Below are 23,055 nucleotides of genomic sequence, written 5' to 3'. Positions count from 1 at the left end.
ACCGTCAGACGTAGTGAATACTAAGACTAAGCATACCTTCAAAAGTCGTTTAGACAAATATTTCATATATTCAGGTACACTTTGAGAAAAACGCCAGAAATAACGTATAAACGACAGCGGTAACGGGGACACTAGAAGGCCAATGTGCAGCAACGGGGGGTCGGTGACAGCTTAAGAAACTGGTGAACAGAATTACATTTTCTTTTTTACCAGACAACCCAGTCATGGGCCAATCAGCCCTCCTGTTGTCTGTCTTTCTCATTTAAGCTCATGTAAACCGCTGGGCTATGATTGCCCCTGATAGGGAAATGGCTATTCGATTACTAGTACCACTTATATCTACCAGGAATCCCATACAACGGGAAGGGCCGTACGTTAGCATGGGCCTTAGGAGAATCTTAGCAATGTGTGGACGGAAACAGTGAGCTGTAAATAGGACGTACACTGGGTGCACCGCGCTGCGTGTGAAATAGTGCACGTACAGACCGACTTGACCTGGGGAACGTTGGCCGTCGCTCAACCAGGACTGCCGCGAGCCCGGATCCCCGTGCACGTACAGACCAACCTGACCGGAAAAACATGTCTAACCAGTTGATGCTGCCTCAAGTGAACTTTTAACACCAGAGATTAAGAAATGCAGCTTGCCAGTATTATGCTGAGCAGCAAGACTTACAGTGTGTTGCCTCTACTGTACTGTTTAAGTGCATCAACCACATTTCCCTTACATCTGTGGATCAGAGTGTTTTAGTTATCATTAGCAGGTGTGTTAGGATGTATGCCATATTTCTACTACTGTTTTCAGAAAAAAGATATCCAATGTAAGAATAGTCGCGGCCTTTACTTTAGCCAGTAGTAGCCTAGTTGGGTCATCAATGTTCTTATCAAAGTGGTTACTTAAACTATGGCTTATGGTTCCCCATGGTAATCTTACTTGATCATCATCAAATGTCAAGTAACGGCTAGTCTCTTTTTCTTGTACCTCTCTCTCTCTCTCTCTCTCTCTCTCTCTCTCTCTCTCTCTCTCTCTCTCTCTCTCTCTCTCTCTCTCTCTATATATATATATATATATATATATATATATATATGATTTATTTTCTATACTTTGTCGCTGTCTACCGCAAGGAAAAGGAAACAGACGAAAGAATGGCCCACATACACATGTATATACATACACGTCCACACACGCACATATACATACCTATACATTTCAAAGTATACATATATATACTTACACAGACATATACATATATAAACATGTACATAATTCATACTTGCTGCCTTTATTCATTCCCGTCGCCACCCCGCCACACATGAAATGACAACCCCCTCCCCCGCATGCGCGCGAGGTAGCGCTAGGAAAAGACAACAAAGGTCACATTCGTTCACACTCAGTCTCTAGCTTTCATGTCATGAGGACAGGGGAGAAATAATACTACCTACCTGGGTGTCGTAGGCGACTAAAAGGGTAGGGAGCCGGGGGCTGTAAATACTTCCTCCTGTTTTTAACTCTCGAAAAGGAACAGAGAAGGGGGCAGGTGAGGATTTTTCCCTCTAATGCTCAGTCATCTGCTCTTGACGCTACCTCGCTAGCGCGAAAAATGGCGAATTTGTATAAAAAGACGATATATATATATATATATATATATATATATATATATATATATATATATATATATATATATATATATATATATATATATATATATGGGAAAGGATCACAATTTTGCGCGTGATCAAGATATTCCTATGAGTCCACGGGGAAAATGAACACGATAAGTTCCCAAGTGCACTTTCATGTAATAATCAGATTATCAAGGGAGACACAAGAGAGAAATATAACAGTCAGTTGATATACATCGAAGAGACGAAGCTAGGACGCCATTTATATATATATATATATATATATATATATATATATATATATATATATATATATATATATATATAATATATATATATATATATATATATATAATTGACAGGCGCGCGAAAGAGAGACTTTTGGATGTTAATGTGCTGAGAGGTACAACTGGAGGGATGTCTGATCATTATCTTGTGGAGGCTAAGGTGAAGATTTGTATGGGTTTTCAGAAAAGAAGAGTGAATGTTGGGGTGAAGAGGGTGGTGAGAGTAAGTGAGCTTGGAAAGGAGACTTGTGTGAGGAAGTACCAGGAAAGACTGAGTACAGAATGGAAAAAGGTGAGAATAATGGAAGTAAGGGGAGTGGGGGAGGAATGGGATGTATTTAGGGAATCATTGATGGAGTGCGCAAAAGATGCTTGTGGCATGAGAAGCGTGGGAGGTGGGCAGATTAGAAAGGGTAGTGAGTGGTGGGATGAAGAAGTAAGATTATTTGTGAAAGAGAAGAGAGAGGCATTTTGACGATTTTTGCAGGGAAAAAATGCAATTGAGTGGGAGATGTATAAAGGAAAGAGACAGGAGGTCAAGAGAAAGGTGCAAGAGGTGAAAAAGAGGGCAAATGAGAGTTGGGGTGAGAGAGTATCATTAAATTTTATGGAGAATAAAAAGATGTTCTGGAAGGAGGTAAATGAAGTGCGGAAGACAAGGGAGCAAATGGGAACTTCAGTGAAGGGCGCTAATGGGGAGGTGATAACAAGTAGTGGTGATGTGAGAAGGAGATGGAGTGAGTATTTTGAAGGTTTGTTGAATGTGTTTGATGATAGAGTGGCAGATATAGGGTGTTTTGGTCGAGGTGGTGTGCAAAGTGAGAGGGTTAGGGAAAATGATTTGGTAAACAGAGAAGAGGTAGTAAAAGCTTTGCGGAAGATGAAAGCCGGCAAGGCAGCAGGTTTGGATGGTATTGCAGTTGAATCTATTAAAAAAAGGGGGTGACTGTATTGTTGACTGGTTGGTAAGGTTATTTAATGTATGTATGACTCATGGTGAGGTGCCTGAGGATTGGCGGAATGCGTGCATAGTGCCATTGCAAAAAGGCAAAGGGGATAAGAGTGAGTGCTCAAATTACAGAGGTATAAGTTTGTTGAGTATTCCTGGTAAATTATATGGGAGGGTATTGATTGAGAGGGTGAAGGCATGTACAGAGCATCAGATTGGGGAAGAGCAGTGTGGTTTCAGAAGTTGTAGAGGATGTGTGGATCAGGTGTTTGCTTTGAAGAATGTATGTGAGAAATACTTAGAAAAGCAAATCGATTTGTATGTAGCATTTATGGATCTGGAGAAGGCATATGATAGAGTTGATAGAGATGCTCTGTGGAAGGTATTAAGAATATATGGTGTGGGAGGCAAGTTGTTAGAAGCTGTGAAAAGTTTTTATCGAGGATGTAAGGCATGTGTACGTGTAGGAAGAGAGGAAAGTGATTGGTCTCAGTGAATGTAGGTTTGCGGCAGGGGTGTGTGATGTCTCCATGGTTGTTTAATTTGTTTATGGATGGGGTTGTTAGGGAGGTGAATGCAAGAGTTTTGGAAAGAGGGGCAAGTATGAAGTCTGTTGTGGAAGTGAGTTAGTTGTTGTTCGCTGATGATACAGCGCTGGTGGCTGATTCATGTGAGAAACTGCAGAAGCTGGTGACTGAGTTTGGTAAAGTGTGTGAAAGAAGAAAGTTAAGAGTAAATGTGAATAAGAGCATGGTTATTAGGTACAGTAGGGTTGAGGGTCAAGTCAACTGGGAGGTAAGTTTGAATGGAGAAAAACTGGAGGAAGTGAAGTGTTTTAGATATCTGGGAGTGGATCTGGCAGTGGATGGAACCATGGAAGCGGAAGTGAATCATAGGGTGGGGGAGGGGGCGAAAATCCTGGGAGCGTTGAAGAATGTGTGGAAGTCGAGAACATTATCTCGGAAAGCAAAAATGGGTATGTTTGAAGGAATAGTGGTTCCAACAATGTTGTATGGTTGCGAGGCGTGGGCTATGGATAGAGTTATGCGCAGGAGGATGGATGTGCTGGAAATGAGATGTTTGAGGACAATATGTGGTGTGAGGTGGTTTGATCGAGTAAGTAATGTAAGGGTAAGAGAGATGTGTGGAAATAAAAAGAGCGTGGTTGAGAGAGCAGAAGAGGGTATTTTGAAATGGTTTGGGCACATGGAGAGAATGAGTGAGGAAATATTGACAAAGAGGATATATGTGTCGGAGGTGGAGGGAACGAGGAGAAGTGGGAGACCAAATTGGAGGTAGAAAGATGGAGTGAAAAAGATTTTGAGTGATCGGGGCCTGAGCATGCAGGAGGGTGAAAGGCGGGCAAGGAATAGAGTGAATTGGATCGATGTGGTATACGGGGTTGACGTGCTGTCAGTGGATTGAATCAGGGCATGTGAAGCGTCTGGGGTAAACCATGGAAAGTTGTGTGGGGCCTGGATGTGGAAAGGGAGCTGTGGTTTCGGGCATTATTGCATGACAGCTAGAGACTGAGTGTGAACGAATGGGGCCTTTGTTGTCTTTTCCTATCGCTACCTCGCACACATGAGGGGAGAGGGGGATGGTATTCCATGTGTGGCGTGGTGGCGATGGAATGAATAAAGGCAGTGTGAATTGTGTGCATGGGTATATATGTATGTGCCTCTGTGTGTATATATATGTGTACATTGAGATGTATAGGTATGTATATTTGGGTGTGTGGACGTGTATGTATATACATGTGTATGGGGGTGGGCTGGGCCATTTCTTGCGTCTGTTTCCTTGCGCTACCTCGCAAACGCGGGAGACAGCGACAAAGCAAAAAGAAAAAAAAAAAAATATATATATATATATATATATATATATATATATATATATATATATATATATATATATATATAGAGAGAGAGAGAGAGAGAGAGAGAGAGAGAGAGAGAGAGAGAGAGAGAAGAGAGACTAGTGTTCGTGCAGTCAACTCAGCTACGCACAAGCTCACAAGAATGACTTTGCTTGCCTTTGCTTGTCTTGAACACCTGTTGTTGTATAAACCATATAACTATTAAATGATTGAATGAAAAAAAAAAATCATGGTTTTTATAGATCAGGTTATTAAGTCGCCGTACAGAGGAATCCGATGTTAGACTGAATGGACAATAAACTAACAGAAAACAAAACAAAATCGAATCTATACAGTGCTTCACGCTTGACACTAAAAAGCATACAAGAACTGCGTAGGACGAGCACGCTACCTCCCTGACCTTCACCTCAGACCACACTCTCTCCTGTGACTCACAACGGTACAGTTCATTACACTTCAGACGAGTTTCAGAAGACTTTATGCGACGGTGTCTTGGGAAGAAGGTAATACATGTTCGTTGCTCAAGTCATTCCTCCCGTCTCTCTCTCTCTCTCTCTCTCTCTCTCTCTCTCTCTCTCTCTCTCTCTCTCTCTCTCTCTCTCTCTCTCTCTCTCTGTCTCTCTCTCTCTCTCTCTCTCTCTCTCTTTCTCTCTCTCTCTCTCTCTCTCTCTCTCTCTCTCTCTCTCTCTCTCTCTCTCTCTCTCTCTCTTTCACTACTAGTATTCTATGGACCTCTATTTAATTCTATGGACTTCCGTGGTATAGCGGTTAGCGTTTCTGACCATGACACCTTCACGGGCCACCCAGGGTCGAGCGCAGAGGTTCGAATCCTGGTTGCGGCAGTCTGACCACAGTCAACCCAGCTGTTCATCCATCCCTATATATGTATATATATATATATATATATATATATATATATATATATATATATATATACATATACATGTATGTGTGTGTGTGTGTATTTTCATACTATTCGCCATTTCCCGCGTTAGCAAGGTAGCGTTAAGAACAGAGGACTGAGCCTTTGAGGGAATATCCTCACTTGGCCCCCTTCTCTGTTCCTACTTTTGGAAAAATTAAAAACGAGAGGGTAGGATTTTCAGCTCCCCGCTCCCTTCCCTTTTAGTCTCCTTATACGACACGCAGGGAATACGTGGGATGTATTCTTTCTCCCTTATCCCCAGGGATTTTTATTATTATTATTTTGCTTTGTCGCTGTCTCCCGCGTTAGCGAGGTAGCGCAAGGAAACAGACGAAAGAATGGCCCAACCCACCCACATACACATGTATATACATACACTTCCGCACACGCACATATACGCACCTATACATCTCAACGTATACATATATATACACACACAGACATATACATATTTACACATGTACATAATTCATAGTCTGCCTTTGTTCATTCCCATCGCCACCCCGCCACACATGAAATAACAACCCCCTCCCCCCTCATGTGTGCGAGGTAGCGCTAGGAAAAGACAACAAAGGCCACATTCGTTCACACTCAGTCTCTAGCTGTCATGTAATAATGCACCGAAACCACAGCTCCCTTTCCACATCCAGGCCCCATAGAACATTCCATGGCTTACCCCAGACACTTCACATGCCCTGGTTCAATCCATTGACAGCACGTGGACCCCGGTATACCACATCGTTCCAATTCACTCTATTCCTTGCACGCCTTTCACCCTCTTGCATGTTCAGGCCCCGATCACTCAAAATCAATATCCCCAGGGATATATATATATATATATATATATATATATATATATATATATATATATATGGGTTGGCCTGGATTAATGCCTCAGTTGCCCGCGCCGTCTCATCTAACCTAGAAAAAAAAGATATCGCCCGGATTGTCATCAGAACCCTCTGGTTCTGTTCATCTGGCTGAAAATTATCTGCTATTACCAACAGCGTCTGCTCTCTTACTTAGAGGCATTTCCTTGTGTCGTGTCTCTCGGACATACAGACAACACGCTTCTTTCCTCTGGTTAAAGTCATTCTCAATCTCTTCAGCTGATGAGATTTCGTAACCAAGTCTTTAGGTTACATATCTCAGATTCCTGTTTCCTTAGATCTAAGTTGTTCAGTCATTCCAACCTTAAGGTTACCCATATCCTAACCCGGTATTTCAAAATAACTTTGAATATCACTCCAGCTTCTATGCGTTCAAGGCTGAACTTACGAACTAAAGAGATGAGGAATCAAACCAGGAAAATTCTCAAGGTTGTTATGTTGGCGTCACTCAGAAGAGTTGCCTGTTTGTAACTTTGTAATACAATTATCTTTTTCCTCGTTACATTCCTCTGCAAATGTTTGTATTTCGTTAACCATAAACTTTACAACAATAGTCATATTACCTGATTGTTGATGATTGTCTTTAAAGAAGGAGCAAAGGTTTCAGCACATCTTACTTGGCGTCTGTCATCTGTATGTTGGGTGACATCCCTGATCACCTCACCTCCAGGGCTTTAGTTACACTTGATATTCTCATGCAAGCGTCTCTAACTGCATATAGTTTTCGATCCACAACTCCACTCATTGTCATGGACACTGTGTGTGTGTGTGTGTGTGTGTGTGTAACATGAAGTGGTTAGCAAACATAAGATTTGTGATCCTGGGTATCATAGATGACGTGACGTCATTCCTACTATCAATTTGTATGTCATGATGTAAATATGATGGTGATCCTCTCTTCCTCCATGAGGATCTCTTCATCCAACCCATGATTCAGTCGATCCTGTTTTGATGCCGTTCAAGCAAGGGATTAGGTGCATGTCGGGCTTGGAAAAACTCTCCTTCCTCTGACTCCCATTCAACTTTTATAACTGCTCGTGACCTCTATAAGCACGTAATCCGTGAGGTGAAGCGTTCCTTTATCCAAAGGATGTGTGATAACCTCTCCTCGTCATCCACTGATAGGTCTTTCTGGTCTATAGCTAAGGTTATCTGTAACAACTTCTGTAACTCTACCTTACCTTCACTTTTCCGTTCTGTCGTCATCCACTGATAGGTCTTTCTGGTCTATAGCTAAGGTTATCTGTAACAACTTCTGTAACTCTACCTTACCTTCACTTTTCCGTTCTGACGGTACTATAGCTGTCTTTCCCTTAGACAAAGCAACTCTATTTATCTCTCGTTTCTCCTCTAATTCTACTTGGATGACTCTAAGATTCCTTCACCCCTTGATGCTCCTCTTACTAACCCTATTCCTCTTCCCGTGAATTCTTTTCGGACTGTCCGAAAAGCGCTTCTTTCTCTGGCGGCATCCATCCCCATGTACTAGAGGACTGTGCTTCTGTACATGCACCTGGGATTGCTTGTCTGTTCCGTTTCTATTCAAAAACTAGAAATCTTCTCTTGGGAGAAGAGTTGGAACATCTCATCCTCAAGAAGGACAACCGTGTTGACCTCTCTAACTATCGTCTTGTTTGTTGCTTTGACATCTTCCATTTCCAAAGTCGTTGGATCTCTCCTCAACTTCCATATCCTCAGACATCTTGAATCTCGAGTCTCCTCTCTAATGGACTTCCGTAAAGCGAGATCGACTGATGAGATTCTTTCTCATCTTACTTTCACTCCTGAAAGATCTATGTAGTTGGCCTTGACATATCCGTAGCTTTAAGGGTGTGGCATTTGGATCTTATTTCTAAACTCCAATCTTTTGGCTTGTCTCCCTCACTTTGCTCTTTCACATCTAGCTTCCTCTCTGGCCGATCTATCTCGGTGTCCCTCAAGGTTCTGTCTTGTCTCTTACACTTTTTCTCCCTTTTATCAACGATTTTCTTTTTTTTCCACAAATAACCAAAATGTATTCATACGCTGACGACTCAACAATGCATTTCTCACTACCCTTCAATGCTGCTCCACCTCCTCTCATTTTATCTGCATCTTGTCTCAACACAACTTCCTCAAACTCAGACTTAGGAGATGTCACTGGGGTTGACGAAATACCTCCGAGGCCTGTTTCTACCAATCTTTCCATCGAAAATTCCTCACAACTTTCCTCTCGCCTCTGACGGTTCTGTAATTTCACCTCTTGACTCAGTTAACATATGTGGGATTACTGTAACATCATCTCTAACCAGGAAGCCCTTCAGTACGGAAATAGCTAAGACTGCCTCTGAGAAACTGGGATTCCTGTTTCGATGTCGAAATTTCTTTTCTTGCGAACAGTTGCTCCTTTTATATGAAGGATTGATCCGTCCTTGTATGAAGTACTATCGCATTTGGGATGGTTCTTGCTCTGCATCCTTACTTGACAGAGTCGAAAGCGATCCTACTCAGAAACTGTCCCAGGCTAACTTCCAAACTTGACCCGCTTGCCTTACGCCGTAATGTTGGTTCATGTTCCCTCTACTACAGACATCACTTAGGTTTTGCTCCCGAGAGCTGGCTGCTTGTGTGCCCTTACCACTAGCTAGACCACGCAATACTTGGCAAGCTGCTGCGTCACATAATTACTGTGTGGCCATTGGCAACTCAAGCGTGGATCGTTTTGATAATTGTTTCTCTCCTACACCTCGAAGCTTTGGAACTCTCGGCCTTCTCATGTCTTTCCCAATAACTCTAATGTCACATTCTAGAAGACAAGTTTATCACTTCCTCCAAATCTTTTTACAACCGTCCCTTGTCTCTTCTTTCCTCTTTTCATTAACCGTTCCACATTTAAAACCCAGCCTTGATTTAGACTAGTACGTATAAAGAACCTAAAACATAACAATAATAATAATGATAATAATAATAATAATAATAATAATAATAATAATAATAATATTAATAATAATGATAATAGCAATAATAATGATAATCTATAATAATGATAATGTTTGTGTGGACGAGTCACAGTAGGGTCAGGGGGCTTCAGTGGGATGAGGGTTTAGTAGAGGAGGGAAGTGGGTGGGGGCTGCTCATTCTGTCATTGCCAAAGTCTAAAGAAAAAAGATTATTTCACCTCGTCATTGTGGTTTACATACTAAGGAAACGGAAAAGATTATCTAAGTTTAGTTTTATCATGAAGATAATCAATTGTCTTGGAAATGTCATTAACGTGATCATAAAATGTTGTTCACGAAAAAAGAAAAATCCTCTTACATGATGCCATCCATGACTGCTGTTGGCAGGCCTGTCCTCTCTCTGTAACTGAAGTTTACACAGACATACACAACGTGCGACATGCAATGCGAGAAGACGTGATTAATGTGTATGAGAAGTTCAGTTGAAGATCTCGCGAATGACATTTCGTGGAAATCAAACTAAACACAGAAATGAGTTACCGATGCAAATAGATTTTTTTTTTTTTTTTTGTCCTACCCGCCGTCACACTTTCTTGGAAAGTCCATGAATGTTGAGTAAATTATGGTTTTACATTTATGTATTTCTTTTAAGGTTTATGGCTGTCTAGAATACCCAAGATCTGACAACTGAACATTGGTTGAGTGTAAATATCTGCTTGCCCGTAGATATACGTTAGGATTTGATTCTATTTATGGGTGTTGGACTGACATGCTCCACGCCAAGGAAAAACATGTCAATTTAGAGTAATTTTGTTTAATATTGGAAAAAGTAAAAAGCTATGGACCCAATATTTTCAAGTAAGGCCACTGAACCTAACAGTACCCCTGTCTGACCGCTTCGGAGGCCCATTGGAGCCTGACTATTTGTTACGTAAGAATAATATTGATTATGAAATTACCTCCAGCAAAAGCCAGTAATCTAAGCACAACACAAACTCAACTCTTCCAAAGCAGACGTGACGCTGTCTGTCTGTCTCTGTCCCACACTTACCTCCTACCTTTATTCTCCATAAAAATTACCCATCATCAGGTCGTCTCACTAAATGATGTTTGTTCCTTTATTATGTTACGGAATTATTTTGACCAACGATATCACTGGGGAAATTATTATGGATTTTGCATGGTAGCTTGTAGAACAAAGGTGTCTCACAAGAGATGTAACACATTCAGTAATAACTGCACTGATGCTCACCGTAACACGCAGAACTAACTACCCTCTGTTCATTCACGACCATAGTTCTGCTTGTAGAGCATTGTACCCGAATTCTGATCCTATTAATTAAATGTTTGTTGCAGGACATTTCTTCCATTTGATGTAGTGCCATTGTCTAAAAGATTTTGTTCAAATTTGTTGATGTTCATTCTGCTTGTTAAAGTCTACACTACAAACATTACTGTTTTGGTTGTATATAAACTGTCATATTGATAACAGTTGGAATAAACCTACTAGTATGTTCTTGCTTTGTTCTAAGCAAATAATTATCATTTCAAATCATAAACACTAACATGGTCATTAATAAGATTCTCATTAATAACTGAAGGAATTAAATACATTTAGTCACTGCAAATGTGCATATAGTTGTTTTACATTCTCACTCATAAAACATTTTAAGTGTAGAACCATGCCGGTAAACAAAACAGAAATACAGCATTAATCAATTTGATGGAAGTGAGACTTTAATGTGATTATAAATGAAAATATAACAAAAGTGTTCAGGCGGTGTTACATAAACACTCTGTGGCGAACATCGGTGATCTGTCTGAGTCACGAGCAGGACTCACCAGTTGGAGATTTTCTGCTTTATCGCAACAAAACAAGAAGTATGGTTGGCAACTTGGGTATGGAGGAGGTAGTTGCTATATATATGGTATTTTATGCTTACTCAAACGAAGGAGGGGTGACTATCGGGTGTGGCTAGCTTGGCTTGTTCTGTAAGTGTACCAATGAAGCATCATTAGTAGCCTCGCACGACCTAAACTCTAAATCAGGATTGTCCATAACATTCTTATCAATAATTGATAAACCATCTATTTGAAAGTATGAAAATATATACGATTTCCTGCATGTCAGTACTACTGAAGCTCATCACAGAAATACTATTATGTAACGAACATCAGAATAATCCCAGCTCTCTCTTAACTGTGTGGTGTTTGCTGGTGTAACAGCCCACAGTATACCGCCGCCCAGACTATACCCGAGGTTAATTTGAGCTACGCTGAATATACTGGGCGAGGACGTTTTCCATCACGGATATATTTTGGTCTAGCCCAAAATATATCCCACTCTAATAATCGTCCATATTTACTGTACATGATGACGTCACAGCCAGTGAGATAGGATACAGCCAGTGAGATAGGATATAGCCATGATTTCTGCATATACTGTGAGAATCTTTTGAGTCATGTACTTGTGTACATTCTCGTTGAGAGAAGTGTTCTTCTTGGCAGAGATGTCCTCTTTCATGTACTGTACAACCTTATCCTGAAACATGTGATTGTCCTCTGATCTTGTAAGACTGTATGCATCTGATCGAAGGAAAGTAAACATTACCATCCCCTTTCGTGGTGTGTAGACGTCTAGGCTGAGAGAGTTAACGTGTCCGTCCAAGGCTGACAATTTTCGTAATGGGAAAACCACTGCAGCCGCCATGTCCTCTCGAACAGTTGCTGTATATAGGTGAGCAGAAGATTTGTGCTGACTCTATTATAGCAGAATAGGATTTACTGGCGTCCACTTACTACTGGTGTCTTGCCCGTGGGGAGTGTCCATGACCATCTGTCACCTGGGCGGCCCCTGACGGCGTTGTCACTGTCTGGGATCATTTGTTAATCGTCAGTATAGTAGACTTTAAGGTGGCTGGCATATTACTCGTTGCTCACAACCTAGTCTGTTTTAACGTTCTTAAGTTTAAAACGTCCTTTGCTGAGTCTCGATGACAGTGTATGGACCAGTCCCGTGAGGTTCCATCTTGGATCCTACGCAATGAATTCTTTTCTGTTTTATTCCTTATGTAGACTGTGGATTCAGATGGAATTTCCTTGACGTTGTCATGTTGGCAGTCGTAGCATTCCTTCTAGCGAGATTGTACTGTGTCCATGTTGGAGGACACCTTAGATCAGATGTCTTTGCGTAAGGAGCTGAGGTTCTGCCTTGGTGATGTGCTGGAAAGATTGTAGGTCAAGGGGAAGTCTACAAGGACGGCCATACAGCTGCCTTAAGTGTCCATGAGAGAGAATAGTCCATCACTTTGTCCACAAATTCACGATCTTGGTCGCTGATCAGAGTCCATGAAGCCCTGACGACAGGTCATAAAGTACAAGAACTGCAACACTGACACGGCACTTCAGTCAGTCAGGATGGCAGCGGCCTCTGAGCACCTGGAAAAATGATATCAGTGATGTTGACATGATTGTTGTCCTGGGTTGTTTCATGCAGTGGGTCTGTGATGTCTGTTCCCACCATGCACCAGATCATGGCAGGAACAGGGATAGTTTGAAGTGCTGAGGTCCCTCTTACAAACTTTTGAATTCACAGCGAAGCACTTAGAATATTATTTCCAGTGCAGTCCTTTAGAATGGTGGTCAGCCGGCCTTTCACTAACACCTCCTTGTCACCTTGTAGCAAAGTTCCATTTTTCTTATGGGAAAGTTTTTCAGGATCTAGATCATAGATGTGATGTGGGTATTTATCACTGGCGCTGGAGTAAGGCTCAAAATTTGGCTATAGAGATCATCGACTCTGTCTCTAGGTAACTGGCTATGTAAACATTGCTCGCTACCACAACAGCTTTGAAAACAACCTTAAGCACCATTACCGGCTGACCGACACATTAACCCAACCCTGGAATCTGGCCACCGAAGCACTTAACACTGAACCCCGGAGTCTGAGTAACTTGGGACCTGCCACAGATTGTTTGTGACGTATCTTCCTCCTTAAGTCGGAAATATCCCATTGTTTACTTATCTGTGTTATGCAGTTGATCTATGAAACACTGTGTTCTATTAGTATTCATGAGGGGGTATAATCTGGTCTAAGGGGAATGTTTAGGGCTGGGCCAAAACACACCCTGGAGTGCAAAATTTCCCAGCCCAGAATATACCCAGCTGGGGTATACAAGAGCCAAGCAAAAGAAAAGGACGCACAGAGCGGATGTTGGATTGTGGTTAGTCTCCCACACTGTGCCTTTGTTGCTATCGACTTAATAGGTATTCAAGATCTTATTGTGTTTATGAAAATTCCTCGACTTATGGTTTTCTTTTTCTAGTAATTAGTCATGGAAAGTAAATACAGAGTGGTCGAAAGAGACAATAGATTATCCGAAATCAAAGAACAAACAAGAAGAAATACTTTAGTTACAATAGCTTGTCAGTTAATAACTGTATGTGACTGAGAAATGGATTTACATATTAAAGTCCCCAGGACTTGAGCCAGAAAGCTTTCTACTTGAATTGCTGGAGCTTAAGACGGTAACTAGGCTGGCTTAATCTGATAATTTCAAAATTCATATGTGATCTGTTGATCTTGCCGCAAGTCTTCTGTTTGTGTTGAGAGGATATTTTCTCAGATCAACATAGTGTAATCAAAACAAAGCAAACTAAAAGACTGTTAAATGTTATTAATACAAACTGGTTTCTTGCTGGGCAACAGGCGCCGCTCTATGCATGGAAATGATCAGAGGTACGGAAAATCATCTAAAAATTGCCCAGTGTTGTCAACGATAAGGGGAAAGATGCAGTAGCTTGAAGGTGGACCTCATAACAATGCATGCAGGTAAGTCTAAAGTTGCCAGAGGATCACCCACTACGTGTTTTTCTACGATAACTTCAGAAAATTGTGTGACAATATTACGACCTGATAATCATATGGTTTATTGTATATCTCGCGGATTTTTTCTGACTTATCTTGGATTTTCATGTTAGGTCGTCTTGACTTTTTTTAATTTTCTTCGGTTGAGGCCACAAAAATGCGCCGGCGCACCCTTCAGGGCGTCCGGAGCGAGTTCTTAGAAGTATATTCACCATGGAAAGTGCCCGTGTGACAACGCCTTGACGCATTAAAGATTACTAATACAGTGAACAGACAGAGTACACATAGGCACAATATATCTTTATTATGTTGTCCAGCCACAGTTGTTATCTATTACGTTCGGTAGTCGACATGGAGCCTAGCCACATTGCTGCACCAGCTGATGGCTCCTCCTCGTCACCTCCCGGGCACCTCATCACCTCCCGCGCACTATCTTCCTTGAGCCGCTCCGTTGACCGCCCCTCTGCTGCCCCCCAAACATCTACGATATTGGCCCGTATATTTTCGATAGGATTCATCTCACAACCTCTACTCGGTCAGTCCAAAGGGTCGATATTTCTTTGTTCAAGAATCCAGCGTGAGAGAGGATCTGTGCTGTGTGGTCTGGCGACGTGTCTTGCATAAAGATTATCTGCTCAGGTCTGGCTGAGCACATGCATGCACACGAGGAATCATAAGTTCTTTTGAAATTCAATATATTTGTCAGCAGTGAATCTCCTCTATGGGTAAGCTGTCCAACACCATACAAATGAATTCATCGCCACATGTTATATATATATATATATATATATATATATATATATATATATATATATATATATATATATATATATATATATATATACATATATATATATACATATATATATTCCTTCAAACATACCCATTTTTGCTCTCCGATATAACGTTTTCTCCTTCCACACATTCTTCAACGCTCCCAGAACCTTCGCCCCCTCCCCCACCCTGCTAAGTTCACTCCCAGATATCTAAAGCACTTTATTTCCTCCAGTTTTTCTCCATTCAAACTTACCTCCCAATTAACTTGTCCCTCAACCCTACTGAACCCTACCTTGCCTTATTCACATTTACTAGATCGAGTAAGTAATGAAAGAGTAAGAGAGATGTGTGGTAATAAAAGAGTGTGGTTGAGAGAGCTGAAGAGGATGTATTGAAATGGTTTGGTCACATGTAGAGAATGAGTGAGGAAAGATTGACAAAGAGGATATGTGTCAGAGGTGGAGGGAACGAGGAGAAGTGGGAAAGCAAATTGTAGGTAGAAGGATGGAGTGAAAAAGATTTTGAGCGATCGGGGCCTGAACATACAGGAGGGTGAAAGGTGTGCAAGGAATAGAGGGAATTGGAACGATGTAGTATGCCGGGGTCGACGTGTTGTCAATGGACTGAACCAGGGCATGTGAATCGTCTGGGGTAAACCATGGGAAGTTTTGTGGGGCCTGGATGTGGAAAGGGAGCTGTGGTTTCTGTGCATTACACATGACAGCTAGAGTCAGTGTGAACGAATGTGGTCTTTGTTGTCTTTTCCTAGCGCTACCTCGTGCGCAGACGGGGGAAGGGGGGTTCTATTTCATGTGTGGCTGGGTAGCGACGAGAATGGATGAAGGCAGCATCCATTCTCGTGTTGACACAGCTTCCTCAATATATGTCTGTGTATGTATATTTATGTATACGTTGAAATGTATAGGTAAATATGTGCGTGTGAGGGCGTTTATGTATATACATGTGTATGTATGTGGGTTGGGCCATTCTTTCGTCTGTTTCATTGAGCTACCTCGCTAACGCGGGAGAGAGCGTCTAAGTAGAATAGAATGATATATATATATATATATATATATATATATATATATATATATATATATATATATATATATATATATATATATGTATATTGGGAAGTAAGTTTGAATGGAGAAAAACTGGAGGAAGTAAAGTGTTTTAGATATCTGGGAGTGGATCTGGCAGCGGATGGAACCATGGAAGCGGAAGTGAATCATAGGGTGGGGGAGGGGGCGAAAATTCTGGGAGCTTTGAAGAATGTTTGGAAGTCGAGAACATTATCTCGGAAAGCAAAAATGGGTGTGTTTGAAGGAGTAGTGGTTTCAAACAATGTTGTATGGTTGCGAGGCGTGGGCTATGGATAGAGTTGTGCGAAGGGGGTGGATGTGCTGGGAATGAGATGTTTGAGGACAATATGTGGTGTGAGGTGGTTTGATCGAGTAAGTAATGTAAGGGTAAGAGAGATGTGTGGAAATAAAAAGTGTGTGGTTGAGAGAGCAGAAGAGGGTGTTTTGAAATGGTTTGGTCACATGGAGAGAATGAGTGAGGAAAGATTGACCAAGAGGATATATGTGTCAGAGGTGGAGGTAACGAGAAGTGGGAGACCAAATTGGAGGTGGAGAGATGGAGTGAAAAAGATTTTGAGTGATCGGGGCCTGAGCATGCAGGAGGGTGAAAGGAGGGCAAGGAATAGAGTGAATTGGAACGATGTGGTATACCGGGGTCGACGTGCTGTCGATGGATTGAACCAGGGCATGTGAAGCGTCTGGGGTAAACCATGGAAAGTTGTGTGGGGCCTGGATGTGGAAAGGGAGCAGTGGTTTCGGTGCATTATTACATGACAGCTAGAGACTGAGTGTGAACGAATGGGGCCTTTGTTGTCTTTTCCTAGCGCTACCTCGCACACATGAGGGGGGAGGGGGTTGTTATTCCATGTGTTGCAGGGTGGCGATGGGAATAAATAAAGGCAGACAGTATGAATCATGTACATGTGTATATATGTATATGTCTGTGTGTGTATATATATGTGTACATTGAGATGTATAGGTATGTATATTTGCGTGTGTGGACGTGTATGTATAAACATGTGTATGTGGGTGGGTTGGGCCATTCTTTCGTCTGTTTCCTTGCGCTACCTCGCTAACGCGGGAGACAGCGACAAAGCAAAATAGATAATAGATAAATAAATAATAGATATATAAATAAATAGATAAATAAATAAATATATATATATATATATATATATATATATATATATATATATATATATATATATATATATATATATATATACTATTCCCCTTATAGCAAGGAGGAAGGAAACTGGAGGAAAAGATCTCGTCGGAAAATATCACTGGAGCAAAAGTCAACACACATATTGTCGTACAGATCGGAGGTCACTTTCTCCGTGTTGCTGAGTCAACTTGTGTTTGATTCTTGGGTTGTGATGGTGTAACCCAGTGTCGGCAGTGTGGCAGCACTCCCCCAGCGCACCTTAAGTGTGCATCACTCCCCCAGCGCACCTCAAGTGTGCAGCACTCCCCCAGCGCACCTCAAGTGTGCATCTCCCCCAGCGCACCTCAAGTGTGCAGCACTCCCCCAGCGCACCTCAAGTGTGCAGCACTCCCCCAGCGCACCTCAAGTGTGCAGCACTCCCCCAGCGCACCTTAAGTGTGCATCACTCCCCCAGCGCACCTCAAGTGTGCAGCACTCCCCCAGCGCACCTCAAGTGTGCATCTCCCCCAGCGCACCTCAAGTGTGCATCTCCCCCAGCGCACCTCAAGTGTGCATCTCCCCCAGCGCACCTCAAGTGTGCATCTCCCCCAGCGCACCTCAAGTGTGGCAGCACTCCCCCAGCGCACCTCAAGTGTGCAGCACTCCCCCAGCGCACCTCAAGTGTGCATCTCCCCCAGCGCACCTCAAGTGTGCATCTCCCCCAGCGCACCTCAAGTGTGCAGCACTCCCCCAGCGCACCTTAAGTGTGCATCACTCCCCCAGCGCACCTTAAGTGTGCATCACTCCCCCAGCGCACCTCAAGTGTGCAGCACTCCCCCAGCGCACCTTAAGTGTGCATCACTCCCCCAGCGCACCTTAAGTGTGCATCACTCCCCCAGCGCACCTTAAGTGTGCATCACTCCCCCAGCGCACCTTAAGTGTGCATCACTCCCCCAGCGCACCTTAAGTGTGCATCACTCCCCCAGCGCACCTCAAGTGTGCATCTCCCCCAGCGCACCTCAAGTGTGCATCTCCCCCAGCGCACCTCAAGTGTGCATCTCCCCCAGCGCACCTCAAGTGTGCATCTCCCCCAGCGCACCTCAAGTGTGCATCTCCCCCAGCGCACCTTAAGTGTGCATCACTCCCCCAGCGCACCTCAAGTGTGCATCTCCCCCAGCGCACCTTAAGTGTGCATCACTCCCCCAGCGCACCTCAAGTGTGCATCTCCCCCAGCGCACCTTAAGTGTGCATCACTCCCCCAGCGCACCTTAAGTGTGCATCACTCCCCCAGCGCACCTTAAGTGTGCATCACTCCCCCAGCGCACCTCAAGTGTGCAGCACTCCCCCAGCGCACCTCAAGTGTGCATCTCCCCCAGCGCACCTTAAGTGTGCATCACTCCCCCAGCGCACCTCAAGTGTGCATCTCCCCCAGCGCACCTCAAGTGTGCAGCACTCCCCCAGCGCACCTTAAGTGTGCATCACTCCCCCAGCGCACCTCAAGTGTGCATCTCCCCCAGCGCACCTCAAGTGTGCATCTCCCCCAGCGCACCTTAAGTGTGCATCACTCCCCCAGCGCACCTTAAGTGTGCATCACTCCCCCAGCGCACCTCAAGTGTGCATCTCCCCCAGCGCACCTTAAGTGTGCATCACTCCCCCAGCGCACCTCAAGTGTGCAGCACTCCCCCAGCGCACCTCAAGTGTGCAGCACTCCCCCAGCGCACCTTAAGTGTGCATCACTCCCCCAGCGCACCTTAAGTGTGCATCACTCCCCCAGCGCACCTCAAGTGTGCATCTCCCCCAGCGCACCTCAAGTGTGCATCTCCCCCAGCGCACCTTAAGTGTGCATCACTCCCCCAGCGCACCTTAAGTGTGCATCACTCCCCCAGCGCACCTTAAGTGTGCATCACTCCCCCAGCGCACCTCAAGTGTGCATCTCCCCCAGCGCACCTTAAGTGTGCATCACTCCCCCAGCGCACCTTAAGTGTGCATCACTCCCCCAGCGCACCTCAAGTGTGCAGCACTCCCCCAGCGCACCTCAAGTGTGCATCACTCCCCCAGCGCACCTCAAGTGTGCAGCACTCCCCCAGCGCACCTTAAGTGTGCATCACTCCCCAGCGCACCTTAAGTGTGCATCACTCCCCCAGCGCACCTCAAGTGTGCAGCACTCCCCCAGCGCACCTTAAGTGTGCATCTCCCCCAGCGCACCTCAAGTGTGCAGCACTCCCCCAGGGCACCTCAAGTGTGCAGCACTCCCCCAGCGCACCTCAAGTGTGCAGCACTCCCCCAGCGCACCTCAAGTGTGCAGCACTCCCCCAGCGCACCTCAAGTGTGCAGCACTCCCCCAGCGCACCTCAAGACCACCTCATCACGAATTTCTTTCCCGCAGCTTCAGATGTCTTCCTCTCATACGCCTCATCACGTGCCTGTCTTCACCAACACCTTCCCTGTATGTTGCTGTACAATAACAAGTGATAGTTCCTGGGCTCCGTCTGCGTGAGGTTACACCGCGAATGAAATGTCACTTTGGCGCGGCTATTATCACTGAGGATACAAGCTCGTGAAAGAATTTCTCACACCAAAGGAATCCACATTTCCCTGCTACTGAAAGTGGTGCAGCTTAGGGCAAGATGAACCTTTGAAAAGGCGTACTAACACCAGGGGTCTTTCTTAGAAAAAAGTCCTGGGATGATTATAAATAGATAAACAGATAACAAATCACGTAGCATGTTAGGTTATCTCTCTCTCTCTCTCTCTCTCTCTCTCTCTCTCTCTCTCTCTCTCTCTCTCTCTCTCTCTCTCTCTCTCTCTCTCTCTCTCTCTCTCTCTCTCTCTCTCAGTTCCTTACTAAGGTAAATTTTGTGATGGAGACTGAGTTGCCGTCTATGGGATATAGTCTAATGATGATCTAACAGAAGGAGATGAATACATCTTTAACAGAAAGAGATCATTCAACTCAGGACCATTTCCTCAAGCCGAGCACAACACTTGTCATTAATGTGAACACAGTCACGGTGAGTGCCATGGTTAACACCGTCGCTCAAGGTTCAGTTACTTATATAGGTTACAGCTGAGGTGACCAAGGTTCACTACACTACACATCTTCACTAGATTCTCATCTTCACTACTACGTCACTACATCCTCACTCACAACCATCTAAGCTTTGATCTGACCAACCTTATGGGTCTGGCCAAAGGTCATCCACAGTATACAAATTCTTCACTCTACTCCTGACACACTTAAATCTACTTCTCTTTCGACGAATGCATCTTCATTACACCTGAATTCAAGTGGCCTTTCACATGACCTTAACTCATCTTCACTACACTATCTTCACCTGACGGCTTAGGTCAAAGGTCATCTTCATGACATAACCTTTCACTACAACCTCGATCTTCACTAAACCAGGGTTGGCGGTGCTAACTGATGTGAGAAGAAGAAGAAGAAGAAGAAGAAGAAGAAGAAGAAGAAGAAGAAGAAGAAAGAAAGAAAGAAAGAAAGGAAGAAGAAGAAGAAGAAGAAGAAGAAGAAGAAGAAGAAGAAGAAGAAGAAGAAGAAGAAGACAGAAAGAAAGAAAGAAAGAAAGAAAGAAAGAAAGAAAGAAAGAAAGAAGAAAGAAAGAAAGAAAGAAAGAAAGAAAGAAAGGAAGAAGAAGAAGAAGAAGAAGAAGAAGAAGAAGAAGAAGAAGAAGAAGAAGAAGAAGAAGAAGAAGAAGAAGAAGAAGAAAGACAGAAAGAAAGAAAGAAAGGAAAGGAAGAAGAAGAAGAAGAAGAAGAAGAAGAAGAAGAAGAAGAAGAAGAAGAAGAAGAAGAAGAAGAAGAAGAAGAAGAAAGAAAGAAAGAAAGCAAGCAAGAAAGAAAGAAAGAAAGAGAGACGAAGAAGAAGAAAGAAAGGAAGACGAAGAAGAAAAGGAAGAAGAAGCAAGAAAGAAAGGAAGAAGAAGAAGAAGAAGAAGAAGAAGAAGAAGAAGAAGAAGAAGAAGAAGAAGAAGAAGAAGAAGAAGAAAGAAAGAAAGCAAGCAAGAAAGAAAGAAAGAAAGAGAGACGAAGAAGAAGAAAGAAAGGAAGATGAAGAAGAAAAGGAAGAAGAAGCAAGAAAGAAAGGAAGAATAATAATAATAATAATAATAATAAGAAGAAGAAGAAGAAGAAGAAGAAGAGGAAGAAAGAAAGAAAGAAAGAAAGAAAGGAGAAGAAACAGAAGAAGAATATTTTCCTCCTCTGGCAGAAGAGATCATTATCACTGCTCCACTTAGTGTGACGTGAGGTTTCCAGGGTTCAGCACCCTCAGGGTGTGTGTGTGTGTGTGTGTGTGTGTGTGTGTGTGTGTGTGTGTGGGTGTGGGTGTGGGGGGGGTTCCCCACCCACCAAGGGAGAGAGAACTGGGGACGACCCGACCACATGACCCACATACGTGCTTGACGTGTGCAGTGACGCAACTCGCTACCTTAACTTTGACAATGTCATTTCCAGGAACTGTACATTTATTTGTTAGGAAACCTGATATTCTTCTACATGTGTTGGCACCATCCCCTGGTGAGTCAATCTAAAGCGCGTTGCTGACCATAATTCAACACATGCCCGCCCGCCCGTGGTCGCGTCCTCCTGGGTTCGAATCCTAGGCGCGGTAGTCGGCCTACACCCAACCCATGTGTTCATCCTCCCTTCGAGGCTGGTGGACACATGGGTTCCTAGCACAGGCTGGTGTGTGTGTGTTTGTGTGTGTGTGTGTGTGTGTGTGTGTGTGTGTGTGGTGCGTGTATGTGTGTGTCTGTGTGTGTGTGTGTGTGTGTGTGTGTGTGTGTGTATAAACCCAGGAGTGCAGACATGGTGCGTACCTACATATATAAAGTTAAGAGACGGGGCTACACGAATGAAAATCTCTCTCTCTCTCTCTCTCTCTCTCTCTCTCTCTCTCTCTCTCTCTCTCTCTCTCTCTCTCTCTCTCTCTCTCTCTCTCTCCGTAACACACAGATAGTAATAATAAAAACAGCTTAGGTTGGAGTTTCTGTGTATGTATACAAATAAAGACATGGTATGTATATACAAGCTTAAGAGACGGGGCAACACCAGTGTAAACTCTCTCTCCGAACTATCAAAATGAGATAACGACACACACACACACACACACACACACACACACACACACACACACACACACACACACACACAAACACGAGACCCAGTGGTGTAGTACTTAGTGTTGACCATGAATCAGCACATACCTGCACCAGGTTGAGTCAGACTGGGATGACGGTATGGGCGCAGCATCCAGCCCACAGTCGACCCACGAGTTCATCATCTCTTCCCGTCCTGGTCGATGAGTGAGCACATAGGAACACCAAACCATACCTACACTCCCGCCCGGCAGCCGCTCTGCTCCACCCCCGGCCACACTTTGACTACGACATGTCGGAGGTTCTAACGACGAAGCTGCATCTATAAAGTGCCATGTGGAAATTGTGATAAGTTCTATGTTGGTCAGACTGGTAAGGATCTTTCTGTTAGACTTAAACAACATAAATATAGTATAAGAACGGAACAAGAATCAAATGCCTTGTTTAATCACGTTAAAAACTATATGATCATTGCATTGACTGGAGTATGCCATCTCAATTATCAACTCTAACTCTATTACCAAGAGAATTATCATTGAATCTTCTAATATTAAACACACAAAGAATAATAATCTTAGG

The 23,055-nt window shown here is 43.5% G+C and overlaps 1 long non-coding RNA gene across 1 annotated transcript; it reads right to left on the bottom strand.

Annotated features, from left to right (window-relative positions):
- Positions 1 to 11,190: 11,190 nt before the first annotated feature.
- On the bottom strand, positions 11,191 to 22,797 carry LOC139767140 (uncharacterized). The gene is made up of 2 exons (XR_011717002.1): positions 22,585 to 22,797; positions 11,191 to 12,924 (listed from the first exon to the last, which is right to left on the bottom strand). It is a non-coding gene; the product is annotated as an uncharacterized lncRNA (long non-coding RNA).
- Positions 22,798 to 23,055: the final 258 nt, after the last annotated feature.

The sequence above is a fragment of the Panulirus ornatus genome, chromosome 59, assembly GCF_036320965.1.
Source record: "Panulirus ornatus isolate Po-2019 chromosome 59, ASM3632096v1, whole genome shotgun sequence".
NCBI classification, from domain to species: domain Eukaryota; kingdom Metazoa; phylum Arthropoda; class Malacostraca; order Decapoda; family Palinuridae; genus Panulirus; species Panulirus ornatus.
Note: the sequence above shows the minus strand (reverse complement) of the source record. Positions and strands in the feature narration are given on the sequence as shown.